General features: G+C 38.9%; 1 protein-coding gene across 6 annotated transcripts in view; it reads left to right on the forward strand.

Annotated features, from left to right (window-relative positions):
- WASF3 (WASP family member 3) overlaps positions 1 to 14,586 on the forward strand; it is a 66,281-nt gene that overhangs the window by 15,129 nt on the left and 36,566 nt on the right. For 2 of the 6 annotated variants that reach the window (XM_040056783.2, XM_040056781.2), the window contains exons 2-3: positions 2,770 to 2,938; positions 4,217 to 4,307. The gene's annotated coding sequence lies outside the window, so the exon portion shown is untranslated. Of the gene's footprint in view, positions 1 to 876; positions 988 to 2,769; positions 2,939 to 4,216; positions 4,308 to 14,586 lie in introns of all 6 variants that reach the window. The other 4 variants (XM_040056779.2, XM_040056782.2, XM_040056780.2 and 1 more) reach the window with 3 other exon arrangements.

The following is a 14,586-nucleotide window of genomic DNA, read 5'->3' on the forward strand; positions in this document are numbered from 1 at the left end:
ATTTGCAGTAAAGAGTCAGTGCTGACTGTAAGAAGAGAGTGTAGTCCTGGGCAAGCCTCCTCTTGAGACACCAAAGAGGTGATAGATGTAGGGATGGTCATGCTTCTTACCAGCAAAGGATGTCTGATAAACCACTGCTGTTATTGGCTGGCTTGTAGGCTTGATGGGCTGGCTTTTGTAGATTGCAGAATCTCTGAAGATCAAGTGTTTAACCTCAGATAAATTCCACAGGATGTTTAGAATTTTGCAAGCCTGCTGTATAGATGTGTTTCCACTGTCCAGTACTGAAGGACTGCAATACTCAGTCAAGTAGTGAATATTTGAACCATAATCCAGTGAGTGAAATGGAATAAAAGAGATACCAGGTACTCCACACAGGTTGGATAGTTTAATTTATCTGCCTGTGCCCTGAAGAAAGACTTGAAGAGCTTGAACTTCCTCATTCTTTGGAAGGAACTGGTGGCAAAGGACACCACTCTGCTGTGACGAAGTCTGACTGTCAGAGTGGTTCTCAGGAAGATGCAAAATTGTCTCTTGAGTGCTTGTCAGAGGTCAGATGGTTCTCTGCACTCCAAGTACAGTGTATATCCCAACTAATTTTGCGTTTCTGGATGCTGCAGAGACTCAGAGTTCGGCCTAGACAGCAGCAAGTGAATCTTTAATTAAAGACCACCTGGAAAACATGAGGTGCCGTGTCTGTATGCTGCTCGTGTTCTGTGCCTGAATTTAAGACTGGGATATGGACCAAGTCTAGTTTAAAGATAAGGGACTTTTGAGTTGTCTTGATCAATCTCGTGAAAGTTGCTTAAGATGTGCTACTGAGAGGCCCCTTAGTTTTAAGTAATTGATTGTATGGTTCTTTTGGTTCTTTTACAGAAAAGCCCCCATCTGACTGTAGAAGTACTTAAGATCGAGGGGGACCTAACCACCAACTGCTGTTCGGTTCTTCTCTTTGAAGACTTCAGAACCTGTCTCGGTTTTCCAAATGTGTGTTGCAGAGTTATGGTAGTTTCTAAGATAGAGTTTCATGCTTTTAAGATTGAATACATGCGCAAATTTAAGAAGACAAACCAGTATTGAAGTTTTAAACCTCTTTCTTTTTTGTATGTATTAGTAATGCAGTTAATTGATTCAAACTATAGTGGTAAGCTTTGGGTCTCCATATATGAAAGCATGTTTTAAAAACCCTCCCCCCACCACAGAAAGCAGACTTCAAAATAAAATCCTTTTTTCACCATTTTCATGATGACCTGCCATTTGGATACTTTTAATCCTCAATCTGTGTAAAAGTTATGTCTTGCATTAAATCCTTTTTTTTTTTTTTTTCCTCTGTGGATTTCTGAAGTAATCCTCTGTGTGCCATATAGCTTGTTCTTCAGATTGCTCGCCTGTAATATCCTCATTTCTAGGAGTTTTGTTTAGAAAGCTTTAAAACATCAATTTGGAACAAAATTCAGCTGGATATAAATTTCTTACTAGAAGTCAGTGTTACACATTCTGTGTGTCTACATTCTTATCCTGTTGAAGCTGTTCAGTAGTTTGTGTAATTTAGTCAGTGAATGCATCCAGTGGGGCACTTGGCAGAGGAGTCAGTGATGTACTTGATAATGAGTAAGAATCTTTTTATTATGGCTTTTGTTGCCACTTGGTGGGGTTTTTTTTCCCTCCCTCTTCAGGATTTCACGGGAAAGAAAGAGAATCCATTCAAAAGGGAATGGGTGTGTTTTCACAGTGGGGCAGTACAGAGGTATTGCTGGACTGTTAGTGGTGTACCAAAACATATTTTCCTTTCTGTATCTTGTATTGTGTTTTCATCATAGCTATGTATCTTAAATGCAGAACGCATAGAGAGTCCAACATTTTATCTCTGGGCCGTTCTCAGTGTTTACTTAAAAAAAAAACCAAACCAACCAACCAAACAAAAAAACCCCCTAAAAAATCCTGATAACAGAAAAAAGATCTAAAACTGCTTGTCACTGACCTCATCTTGATGTTTTTATTTAAGCGTGTAAGTATTTATACTGAAATATATGTCAAGGTTTGATTTTATTTCACTGTGAAAGCTGAGATGTGTCCTCACAGTGTGGTAATTCTCAGCTTTCTTTCCATCCCTGTATAGGTCCTATATTGTTGATCTGAGTGGGGAGTTCTTTCCTCACAGGATGGATTCAGGGATCCTGTTTATGTAGTGCAGCACTGCAGACGGTGTGTAGATGTAAAGGATGGAAGCAGTAAACGGCAGCATGAGGACAAAAGCATGCAGGTCATGTGGGGAGCTGAGCACTTCATAAGGTGCCTTTGCTGCTGAGGATAATGTAATGTATAAATACATTCTCAGTCACCCTAGTAGTACTAGAGGGTTTAAGATCTATATAAGGTTCCAGTCACTTTGTACTGCAAGTGCTCTGTGGTGTCTGTTGTGTAGTGTTTTTTTATGTAGTGCTATTCGCTCTAAAGCAGATTTACTGTTTCCTGAGCCACAGGCGTACTTAAATCACTCCTGGTTGAAGTCACTTACAGAATCAGAGAATGGCCTGGGTTGGAAGGAATCTTAAAGAGCATCTAGTTCCATTGCCATGGGCAAAACCCTTTCCACTAGGCCAGGCTGCTCAAAGCCCCATCCCAGCTGGCCTTGAACACTTCCTAGCTTCTCTGGGCAACCCATTCCAGTGTCTCACCACCCTCACAGTGAACAATATCTTTCCAATATATAACCTAAACGTACCCTCTTTCGGGTTAAAGCCATTCTCCTTTGACTTTTCATAACAGGTCCTTGTGAAAAGTCCATCTCCAGCTCTCTCGTTGGTCTCCTCTTGGTACTGGAAGTTGCTGTAAGGTCTTCCTGGAGCCTTCTCTTCTTCAGGATCCTGACTTCATAGGACAAGGTGCTCTAGCCCCTCTAATAATCATTGCGGTCTTCCTGGAATCTCTTCAGCAGGTCCGTGTCCATCTTATGTAAACTTAGGCTAATAGGATCCCGTCTGACTTATTTAGCTGGGATTGTGACGCTGTGTTTGGAAGGCGCTTTCCCTATTTAGTACACCTGTCCTGCTAATGAGAACGTGAATGAGTTGTATGTATGTGAGCCATTATAATGCGTCTCTTTAAACCAGTTCTTTTCTCTAAGAACGTAAACATTTAAGGGAGACCCAAGACCTTGACAATGTGATAGATTTTGTGAGCAAGTTAAATAGAGGACAATACTTTATTTGGAATAGGTGGCTACTGCACCAGTGCTTACTGGAATAAAGGTCTGGGCACCTTAAAGCGGTGATATTCTGAGGAAGGATGAAGGAAAGTGAGCAAGGGAGGGGGTGACAGTGAGCAAGCAGGACACTGCTGTCTTGCCTTTGAGAAATCTGTGTGTTGACTTTAACAGTGTCTTGCTCTTCTAGATGCTTTGTCTTTCTTGAAAATCGTGGTTTATAACTGTGTCCTTGAGATAAAGAAGTTTTTTTCCTCTTGTAAATTTTAATTGTCTAAAAAGTTTAGCCAAAAAATGCATAGTAGCACCCTTTAAAAATACGGTATTAGTGTCAGTCTCCTCTAGCAAGTGATCTGTTTTAGAGGTAACTTTTATACAGTTCTTGCAGAAAGGGCATTTATATCTTAACGACAAAACCCCTGAATTTGTAAGAATTTAGTGTATGATTAAATGCTAACCTAAAAGTCACAATGTTCTCTTGATGCTAGGAACTGTAATATTTTCATGGAAACATCGCACTACTTAATTTTTGCAAGAGATTTTCATTGCTCTTTTTAGTCCATTTTAGTGAGTTTCTCTTCAGTAATATTTCATTTGCTGTGAAGAATCTCAGAGGGATTTAAGCCTGCTGTTTTATTGTGCATTACTGTAGGCCATTACCTCATTTTTCCATCCCCACAGTCTTCAAGTGTGTAAATGTTACTTTCTCTGCTCATATTTCTATTTAAAAATTGATTATAAAATAACACAAGCTATTTTGTTACCTTGACAAAGAATTAAGCTATGTCATGAAATATTTAGCACAAAACAGTTACAACTGTCTGGATTCTACTCAAGCATATTTTACTACTTGTTTTGGTGTTTTTTTTTTTTTTTTTTTTTTTTTTTTTTTTTTTTTTTTTTTTTTTTTTTTTTTTTTTTTGCTGCTCACTGAACCAAACCCCATTTTTAATGCGTATTTTTAATTATTCTGTTACTGAAAGATTAAGTTAAATTTGTCTTTGTTTGCAGAAAAAACCACCTGAGTGTACTAGGAAGTTAGAGAACAGCTGTCTTCTCAAAGGCATAAACAGTACAGATATTCTGCACTCCTTTTTAAATGGTAAGTTGTTCAAGAGAGCTCTTACTGGACTTTCCTTGTCACTTATTTGCCTTTGTGTGAATCTATTACAAATAGCTTTGAAGACTGTGATAAGTCCCTCAAAATGAAGACCAGTGATGAATTTTGGAAACATGTCCAGAAGGTTTTGAATTAGTCTTGGGAAGGAGGTTTATATTTTTATGATGTTGATGATGTGCTGTATTAGGCCCTGAAACAATTGTGAAAGGCATTGCTCACCCAGGAGACTGGGTTTATTTAAATACTAATCTTATTGTGTAGAAAACTGAAATAAATTTACTTTATTCGTGGTTGTTCACGAGATACTGGATTTATAAATTTGCATCTGTTAATTACTTTTACCCTGCATAATCTGTACTTTGTTGATGTATTGTCTAAGAGATTTAAACTAAATCTGCTGAGGTTGAATATTTGTTTGCATCAAAGTGCAACGGATAATAAAATACTTGTATTTATTGATATTAAACTAGCTGTGTGAGGAAATATTTCCCTGCTCCAAATCTGTCTCAGCTGCCACACTCAACACCAGGGACCTTTAGATGAGGACTGTCTGTTGCGTTGCTGGAAGAGTAGCGCTTCCCTCGCTGTGTGACATAAGAGGTGAGACGCACCTGGGGGTGCTAAGGAAGGACTGCTGCCAAAGCGCTGACAATTTTGTTACAGTCAGTAAAGCTGATAAGTGTGTGCATATGTGTGTTTAGAGGGTGCTGCAGCTTGTTGGCATTTGCAGTGGGAGAGAGAAAGTTTTTGAGCAGGGGAAGAAGCTGAAGAGCAGATTTGTTGTTCTGCTGGGAGGGTGAGATTAAAAGTAGTATTAGCTACTTGCAGGAGAGACTCTTTTCTTCCTGCGTTGCGTACCACAGTGCTGCCTTTGGCAGAAACCATGGCCAGCCTTGCTGCAAGGTCTCTGAGAAGCAGTAAAGTATGCAGCAGTGCTTTAGGAGGCTGTTGTTTAGGATACTGTTCTCCCGTGTCCTAGAACTGACTCTGTCTATAACCCTGGCTATGATCCTTTGCCACACTTTTTCCCTCAGCTGAAATTCACTTCTGCTTATTTCAGTTTTGAGTTCTGAGGATATGCTTGGTAGTACTTAAGATGCTTTTCAGCATATATGTTCTGAAAGAGATTGCACTTTAAGTTAGGAAAAAGAAGAATTCTGGAAAAATGTGTGCATTCACAATTTTAAGTAGGAAACTGTTTCAAGGAATGAAGGAATAAGAAAGCAATATGGTGCACGCAGGCATGGGAGGGTTATTGGTAGCAGCTTTTGAAGGAGAAGGGTGAAAGAAAACCCACTATTTCACCGTTTACCTCTTTTGCATTACACAGTAAATAGAAAGGTAAATCTGTGGTTATATACTGAAATTGTTTGGAAAAATGACCTTTTGCTGTAAGTGTCAAAAGTGGAGGAAGTGTGTCAGGGAAGGTCTGCAAAAAAAAACTAAGGGTAAATCAAATGGACATACCCAAGGCTGAAAATACGCTTCACTACTAGATTATTAGATTAGCATATTGCTTATTATTTAATGAAGCATTGAATGTTACAACGATGTTACATTTCAGTTGCATTTCATGCTGAATAGAAACATTGCTTTTATTACTGGGAAGCTACAGAAATTAGTTACTACAAGAAGAAGAACCTTGGTTTTGAAGTGGTTTACCTAGGTTATATTTATTCATAAAGCTTCAAAAATTATATTTGCTGCTCATTCTCAGTGTAGTTTTATGAGATATTTTCTATTTCTGTGTGCACTTTAAGCCCAACTTTTATGTAGAGTTTAATTGTAGTGTCTAGTGTTTAACTAGTTTAATGTAACTGATGGGTGTATAAAGACAATGCTAAGCATACTTGAAAATATCAGCCTTTAAGTTTTTTTAAAAAATACTGAAACCTAATTCTAGTAAACAAGTTCTAATTTTTTGTTGAACATTGATCATTCATGTATTACAAACATACTGATTGTTTGGACATACAATTTGGAAATTGCCTGATCAATAAAATGAGAAACTTGTACTTAAAATAATTTCTACAGAAATGTAATGTATTTTCTTTGTAAATATGTATTCAAAGAATTCACTTATAAGTCTGTTAAAAAAAAAAATTAATTAACTTGTTCTGCATGCATAGTAAGGAATTTGAAATTAAGTGACTCATTTTGTCTCTTGGATTACCACTGTACCTTGTCTTGCTTCTCTGGATTTCCTTCTGTATTTTGCTTATATAAATGCCCCCCAAAGTTGTCAGGTTGATAAAAACACTATACTAAATATTTGTAAAAGTTGCTGTTTGCTTAAAATGCCATCCTGTGTGAGTAGCATGCATTGGCTTTTCTAAACGCCCCGTATAAACCTACAGCACTACAGTACAAAAGTGTCTTCCACGAAGAAAGTTAGAGAGCATGTAGTGAGGAATGAAATACCAGATGCGGGGCTTGAAAACAGCCTCTGATGCTTACTAGCCCCAGCTGTCAATTCAGTAGACTACCAGAAGAATTCTTTTGTCATCACACACAAGCAATTCTAAGAAATACACCTTTATATTTAGTTTGGCAGATAAAAATTAAATAAAAATGATACTGTGTACTCAGTTAAACATCTTGGGGAAAAAAAAGTTAAAATTATGTTTGTGAGAGCTGTGTGGATAATCCTCTTCCAGTCTTTAGAATTACTTTTCTTGGGAAAGCAACTTGGATATTTTTAGTCAGGGTTAAACCAAATTTATGTGCCAAGACTTTTCGCCCATTCTGTCTTGACTCTTCACTCATGTCACCTGTATCCTTTAACCTTCATGGCTGCTAGATTATAGAATTACTTAGTAGTTTAAATGTTTGATTTAAAACAAACCATTAAGAATAGTCCCCTGAAAGAAAGTAGCTTTTCAGGATGGGACAGATTGAAAAGTAGGTTGGGTGGGGGTGAAATAGTTTCTGGAGAATAGTGGAAGGTTTTTGGACTACTTGACCAGCCAAAAGCTGCAGATCACTAATTGCATAGCAGAGGATGGGGGGAGTAGCAGGACAGTGTTTTCCCAATGGTCTCCCGGGCATGGAAAAAGACCTGTGAGAAAGGTGAAAGTATTGCAGAATTCTTGCATTACCAAAGGTGAAGCCAGAATGAGATGGAATTGGGTTTGGGGAGAGTCTAACTTAAAACGTGATAGAGAAGTGAGCACAGATTTCAGTCTTGAGGTACATGTATTTTTGGTGAGCTTTTCCTTGTTTTCTGTCTGATTTTGCTGTTAGGAGAGGCTGAATATTTGGGCTTAGCTCTTGCCTGTCTGGGGTTAAACTCTTTTCAGTGTGCACTTATTTACATTTTGGACTTGACTGCATGGAGTTGAACTAAATTGCAGCCTGGCAAAATGGGTTTGATGTTAACAAATTTCTTCTCTTTATGTATTGAAAGTGGTGTCTGCCTTAGCATGTTCATCACATACAGAAATATTGTTATCACTGTCTGAGACTGGGAAATTTTCATTTCTGCAAATAAATGCAGTCATTGGCCTCTTCTCTGAACTTTTCTGTGATTGGCATCATAATAACCTCTCTGAATTATGCAGCTAGTGCACAGGGGTCTGCTGAAGATGAGGTTTAAATCTTGGTTGCCTGTGCAATGATTAAATAAATCAGAATCTAAATTTAACTGATGTAGTTAAATTACTTCTTGAACTGTGTGTAGATTAGTCTCTAATGGCTTGATTTTTTTTCCATATGTGCTAGTAGTCTATGCAGATTACACTGATTATTTTAAAGTGTAGTTAAGAGCAATGTAAGTATTGATAGGTTTGTTACATAATTTGGTGGGGTGTAGGGAAGATCCATGTAATCACAGATAACTTTAAATTACAGTCTTTGAGAGTTGGAGTCAATGTATTTGTGTCTACAGTCACCCTGTCAGTCCATAATAACAAACTGGTCTCCAGTCACAATGGGTTTTGCTCAGTTTAATGAGGTTCTCAACCTCAGGAAGGGTGCCAACAGCCACAGCATTGCCCACTGGAGCCTCAATCACAGAGATGGCAATATTGAGCAGTCCTTTTTCTGTTCAGCAGCCAGCTGGTCACAGCTGTAGTTAAGAAATCTATTCCTCTTGGGTTGGGGGATCTCATCAGCTCAATGGCTTTTAAACCAATAATTGCATTTCACAGGAGAAGATTTTATCACCAGTGTAACAGCAACAGCACTGCTGTGAGGGAGGCAAGTTTGGAGTAGGTTCACTTCAGAATTTGGCATCTTTCTTTGTTTCTGTTGTTTGTTTAAAGAAAAACACAAGCATCCCAAACATTAACATTCCAGGATTTATTCCCCCCACACTGTTTTCACTTCAGCATGTTTTGGTTCAAAATCTACTTACTAGTGGTAAGAATGAACATCTAGGAGATCTTTTTGTTCAAATCAGTTTAATGATAGGAAATATTGGAAGTGTTTTGGTCGGCAAAATATTTTGAACTGAAGTTCACTACTAACCATTGTGGAACTGAAGGAGTGAAAATAATCAGTTGGGTTTTTCTTTCTTTAGAAATAGGTGCCCTAAGTGATTTCAGTCTGCTTTCTTTAAGTTTCCAAGAGACTGCCGTGATCATCAGCACCTAGATGGCTGCCCTTTCTTTTTAAAATTCAGGAATAAAATTAAAGCATACTTCATTCATACTCATTTCAATGTTACATTTTTACTTGTAAATAAAATGTTAACATTTAAAGCTTCCTCATTTATTCACTTGAAACCAAGTCACTCGTGTGTATTTCACGGAGTGGGTCAGGTTGGAAGAGATTACAAAGGGTCATCTGGTCCAGCCTCCCTGCTCAAGCAGGATCATCCCAGAGCACATGGCACAGGGTTGTGTCCTGATGGTTCTTGAGTATCTCCAGTGAGGGAGACTCCACACCCTCTCTGGGCAGCCTGTTCCAGTGTGTGGTCACTGCACACTGAAGAAGTTCTTCCTTACATTCCGGTGAAACTTCCTGTGCATCTGTTTGTGCCTATTGCCTCTTGTCTTACTTGGCACATGGAGAAGAGCCTTCAAGGAAAAACAGGCTGCCCTTAAATTATCTGGTTGCAGCTACAAGATAGCCTCAGCTATGCATTAAAGCCGTTTAAAATGAGGCATTAATGGCTCCTTAAAAAATAGATAAAGCCCTGAGGCTTTGCAGATAGCTGCCTGGTCTGTAACCTGTCAGCATTTAGTAAGCTAGGTGCATTTTCCTTATTGTCTGGGGAGATGGAGCATTTATTTCTGAGAATTTGTGGAAAGAGTTGACATGCTGTGGGGTGTCTTGAAAGAGTTTTTATAGTCAAATAAGGACACAGCCTTTGAATAAGATGTTTTACACTGAGAGTAGGAGAGAGGAGGTTGGAATATCTCTCGGGCGTGGATAGGAAAGGGGGAGGAGTAACTACCCTGTCCCATTCTTTTAGTTATTGGATTCTTTCTTCTGAGAGTAAGAAACAGTCTTTAAAATCTTTTAATTACTGAAACTGTTTAGTGTTCAAAGATAAATGTCTTGTACTAAATAGGGCTTGTTGGCAAACACTGGATTGTAAAACCGCAGGGGTGAAAGTGCAGTCGAAAGGATTAATTTATCTCTCTCCTCTTCGCTACCAGTGCCCCCAACTCTCGTTGGACCAGCTGGCAACTTACAAAGATGTAGTGAGACATTGCTGAAGTGAGGTGTGGAGAGCAGAGTCCAGGTTAGTAGAGGAAAGTGGCTGTAGGGCATGTGAAGGACACAAATCTTGGTTGCTGGGTTGGCAGCTGGAGTGGTGAGTCTGCACAGAGCAGTGGTGCTGGCTGTGAAGGAGAAGATAAAGCACTAGCAGTAGGACTCCTATAAAGGAGGAAAAGGTTGGGCTGTGGCTCTAAAATGTAGGCAGGGCATCTTATCGGTATGAAACTGAGTGGCTTCAGGTGTTTGGCTGTGGAATGCTGATAGATGTAATTGGGAAACATGAATGTGGTCTATTCAATATGTGGTCTACCTGTTTACAATTTTATGACTGGTGATTAATGGTAAACAGGTAAAGAAATGAACTCTTACGAATTACAGTATCAATTTGGATTAAATTTAGATTTTAGATTGAAAACAGAGAGAGAATGCTTCCTTAAATTTTTTTAATGGTTTGTCCTTGATTCTTAGTCTCTTGGAAAAGAAAAAAGGACCTTCACAATTTACCAGGAGCTAAGGGCAACTGCTTTTCTTGAGACGTCATGGTACCTTTCATCAAATAAGTGACTTCTTGTTCCTGAGAAGAGGATACTAATTTTTGTCTTGTGTTGCTATCTACGCTCCTGTTTCAGAGTACTGTGTATTTATTTAAAAAGTACATATTTAATATGTCATTCTTTAAAAATAAATGTGGTCTTAAATATTTATGAGTATATGCTGCTTGTTTCTTTTTTATAAACAAACCATAGAAATCAGTGTGTACCAGCTTGACAATCACTAAAAGCATGCTTTTCAGAAAGAGATGGAAAGGATACAGACATAAACCACTTATGTGGCTAAAAAGATAAGCAGAATTTGTAATGCACACATGGGATATCTATTGTCTTCTGTTCAGTAAATTTTCTGTTGACCTGCTCAGAGTTTGCTGGAATGCCTGTGTGATTTTGGGAAATGTGTCAGCAGAAAGTTCACAAAAACTGCAAGGGTTTCTGAGCTCTTTAATGTCATCGGTTTGTGTTCCTACCAATATGATGGACTGGGACTAGAGAGGATGACTTCTGAGGAGCAGTTGAGGGTACTACATGCAGTCTTGGGGAAGAGGGTACCTTATTGCTGTCTACAACTTCCTTGTGAGGGGGTGGAAAGGGAGGTGCTGATCCAGCCTGTGTCAGGTATCCAGTGACAGAATGGAGGGGAATGACATAAAGCTGCATCAGGGAAGTTTAAACTGGATGCTAGGGAAAGGTTGTTCACTAGGAGTTGTGGTCAAGCACTGGAACAGGCTCTGCAGGAAAGTGGTTGTGACGCTAAAGCTGTCAAGAGTTCGAGAAGCATTTGGACAACACCTTTAAGTACCTGGATTAACTTTTGGGTTGCCCTATGTGGTCAGGAGCTGGACTAGACTATCCTCATGGGTCCCTTCCAACTCAGCATATTCTATGACTTGAGTAAAATTCTTCTAATATGACAGTATTGGTGCCATTTCTTGTAGGAAGCAGTTGGTAGTCTTTCAGGTCTTGTTAGCTTGCTACACAACTAAACAAAGCAACTGGGTGTGAAATGGGAATTTAGCTTGAGCTGCTTGTTTTTTTGGATTTTTTTTCTTTTGTTCTGAAGCAGGTTTAAGTGCTTTCACTACCACTTCCACGCTCTCATATAAGAGCTTCCATAAACTGCTTTGACTTCTTTCCCCTGGATTAGATTTTTGCTGACTTCAGTCTGTGATTCCAGCACAAGAAGCAGCTCAGCCAGGAGCAGCAGCTATAATAGCACAAATGTTGAAATAGGAATGGTAAAAGGAATCCATTTAATTAAGTCAAGGAGTGTTTGGCTTGCTGCTGTTTCATAAAGCACAACTTTAAGTGGAGAGGATCTTAAGGTAATGGCTGGGTTTTGCTCCTGATAAGGAAACATAACTCATCTTGTGGTTGAAACATTTGTTACTAAGTATTGATGTGATCCAATTTCTGATCCTTCTACAGGCCTTTACCAGCACACCAGTGGCTCTTGTGTCTCTCAGCAGTATAATTAAGATGCTGCTTCTTGCCTTTCTCATGTTTGGAGAGTAAATTTAATGTCAGGTGTACAGATATTGTAGGAGTGCAGGTATTGGGTAACGTTACTGTAATAGGTTTAGTGATGCTCCTTGGCAGTTCAGCCTTGCTAGGTTTAGGCAGTCTGTTCCTTTTTCAGTGGGTTTTAATTGGCTCTATTGCCAAGATTTTGTTGTGTGTCTGACTGCCAGTTAGTAAGGAAGATGAGATTCTTCCCAAAGGTCTGGGAGGCTGAGTGCATTATAGGGAGTGAGAGGATCAAGGAAACTCTGACTCCTGTACATATTTTTTTTTTAATCCTTCCTTTTCCATGTAACCTTTATTTGTAAGTATTGGAGGGAATCATAATTTAAAAATACTCTGACGTATTTTCAGCCTTAAGATGATTCTTTTTCTTTTTAACCTGTATTTGCCTCTCCCATCTTGTCCTGAGAAAACTAAAACAAAACTGCTCTTTTTCAGCCTTTATATAGCAAATTAAAGCATGCTGAAACAACATTGTAGGTTGTATTATGCTGTGGGTTTGGCTTGGATCCAGGATTATATTTATGATTCAAATTCTCCAGATGTGAAGTATATGAACTCTTTCAGATGAGTGTAAATCCAAAACGTTGTCTGTTAGGGGCATGTGACAGTGTCAGCATCTGATGGTCCATAGACTGGGAGAGCACTAGCTTGAGACAAATATTCCTGTTTCCCTGCAAAAAAGAGTATATGCAGGGTGGACTCAGGATCATCACCAGCAGCTTTTCTGCTCTGAAGGTGCTTATGCTCCTATTGTGCCTCACAACTTGCTGATGCAGTCTCTGAAGACTTTAAACACCCCCAGAGGTTCACAAGTGAAAAACCTGATGGCTCATGCTATTCTTTATTATGGAACTCCATGTATTTTGATGGTTTGTGCTTGTATTATTCTGTGTAAAACTGTTTTCCTCCCAGCTCACACTTAGCATTCACCCATACTTGGCATTGACTAAAAGAGACTTACAGACATAGCTATAAATCAATGTGATGTTTTCAAATACTGTGAGGTTCTAACATTTCGTAGTCCCTTATAAAGCTAAGTTTACATTTTCAAGATATGTTTTTATATATATGTTTTGAAGAAAGACAGACAATAGGTTCCACAAGAGGTATTTTAATGTACTGATTTGAAATAGAGGAAGTAAAGCAGATTTAACAAATCTAGTGCTATCATTGATAACCTCTGCATCTCCAGTAATCTTAGCTGTGATTTGATGTGTTTTAGCTAGGAGGAAGAATTGCTTATGCCTCTTCTTAGTGATTATTTGTACATGGTAAGAATGCTTTTTTCCCTTGAAGCTGATTTCTGGAGCACTTCTGTCCTGCCAGCTCCATGGAGATGTGTTGATACAGTGCCAGATTTCATGGAACACAAGTTTCTTTCCAGCCTTCAAGTGTTGAAAGGGGATTGTTACAGAAGACTAACTGCTGAATTCTGTCCGAGACTCACTATGGCTTTATAGTAGCTTATTTGTCTCACAATGGGAGTTACTGTATGTGTAACGAGGAAATCTCTTTAATGCTGAAAATGAGGTTTTGTAGGCCAGTGTTCCTGTTTCAAAGCATGTTGCTTGTAGTACTGCCTGACACTGATTTCAGCTTTAACAACCCCCAAGAGAACTCCGACAAAAAACCCCACAAAACTCCAACCCAAAACCTCAAAACAGCATCAGAAAGAAAAATCTGAGGCCAACATTATGTGTTGAATTATTAAGAAGGTAATGGTGGGCAGAACCTTGACATCTGAATTTGTGGTCCTAGCAGGAGAGAGATCTGTCACAAAAGAGCCAGAAACACCAAGAGAGGATAAAATGTTTTGTATCTGGGGAGATGAGATGTAGATGCTTATAATCTTAGTGTGCCTTGCCTGTCAATAACAAATATGTCAAGTGTGTTTAGATTTACATTTTTTACTGCCATTTCATTTCTCTTTGTATTCTGTTTCTGGTGAGAGGTACAAATGGATTATCTGCCCATGTTAATTAGTTTTGAAAAAAATACCTTGTATTGATAAGGGCAGAAAAAGGACTATGATCCATCTTAATTTCTGCTGGATCCCATGTTACTTACTTGTGATTCAGTTGTTGGGGTACAGGGAGCTCCTGTACTTCTGATAACTGGATGTTCTGCTGTCCTCTGTAACTGTTACTATTTCATTTTATGAACTGAAAAAATACACATTGCTTATTTCTCATGTGTCAAACAGGAGTGGTTTCTGTGATTACCTTGAAGGTGTTAACTGTGTGGAAAAGAGTGAGGAAGATGAGCTGGAAGAGGGAAATAGCATCCTTAGTGCTCAGGTTACTGTGTACAGGCAGATAACATGTAGGAAGGACATAAAATGCATCCCCACCCTGGTAAAGGCTGACCAGAGCTCAGCCTTCCTTAGACACCAGAGTGAAATAACTACAACCCAAAGGGTGTATTGACAGGGGGCCTTGATAGGGATCCTTGTGTTGTGTGGTAATTTTTTGTGGCTGGCATTTTTGGTGGTTTTTTTTGTTTTGTTTTGTTTTTCC

This window comes from Hirundo rustica, chromosome 2, assembly GCF_015227805.2.
Source record: "Hirundo rustica isolate bHirRus1 chromosome 2, bHirRus1.pri.v3, whole genome shotgun sequence".
In the NCBI taxonomy this organism is placed as follows: domain Eukaryota; kingdom Metazoa; phylum Chordata; class Aves; order Passeriformes; family Hirundinidae; genus Hirundo; species Hirundo rustica.